Here is an 812-nt window from a genome sequence, read left to right on the forward strand (position 1 = left end):
CTGTTCTAAACTCACTCCCACATCTGATGGCTTATTTTACTGTTACCTAAGACAAACACTTTCTTACCTGGTTGATACGATACTTGAACTGGATTCACCGGTAATTATTATTATCGTAATACCTTTTTCTAGATAATATTCAAGCGATTTCTTTTTTATCTCCTTACGTAAAATCATATAAATTAATGTTCAGTTCAATATAATGGCACCAAACTATCTTCGTGTTTATCGGAATATATTAAATATGTCTCATACAATTAATCTGGGAAGATATGGTCAGTTTATTTAAAGAAATGTTGTCAAAGATCAATGGTTCTATTCTTCAGATTTCTTCGGTATAATAAAAAAAAATCGTTTGAAAGCACTCTTGCATTTCATGGCTGCCAAAAGATTAAATCTCTTCGGGGTTTCTTTCCTAATATTTCTGTCATAAAATACTTCGTGCAGACGTTAATCAGGTTACGCCATCCGCTATTTCCTTATTTATATGGTGCTATTAAGTTGACAACAATGCATAGGATTGTAATCAGTGTAGAATGTCTAATTATTTCAAGTAATTACTACAATTAGAATAATTTTGAACTTTTCTAATTTAATAATATAACTTAGCCTATGTTATATAAAAAATATATGTGCATATATGTGTTTATATAATTATTATCTATATATATAAAAATTAGTAATAAATTTCATGACATGTGAGTACATTATTAGTATTAGCAAATGTGATACACAGTCTATGTGTATAAATGTCTCTATAGTATTGAATCTAAGGTGAAATAGTTTAATTTGTCATGTTTATATCTCTTCCG

The 812-nt window shown here is 28.3% G+C and overlaps 1 protein-coding gene across 1 annotated transcript in view; it reads left to right on the forward strand.

The window, feature by feature from the left end:
* The window catches only part of LOC128248021 (uncharacterized), a 5,330-nt gene that overhangs the window by 2,861 nt on the left and 1,657 nt on the right, over window positions 1-812 (forward strand). The gene's annotated exons all lie outside the window — the stretch shown is intronic.

This window comes from Octopus bimaculoides, chromosome 6, assembly GCF_001194135.2.
Source record: "Octopus bimaculoides isolate UCB-OBI-ISO-001 chromosome 6, ASM119413v2, whole genome shotgun sequence".
In the NCBI taxonomy this organism is placed as follows: domain Eukaryota; kingdom Metazoa; phylum Mollusca; class Cephalopoda; order Octopoda; family Octopodidae; genus Octopus; species Octopus bimaculoides.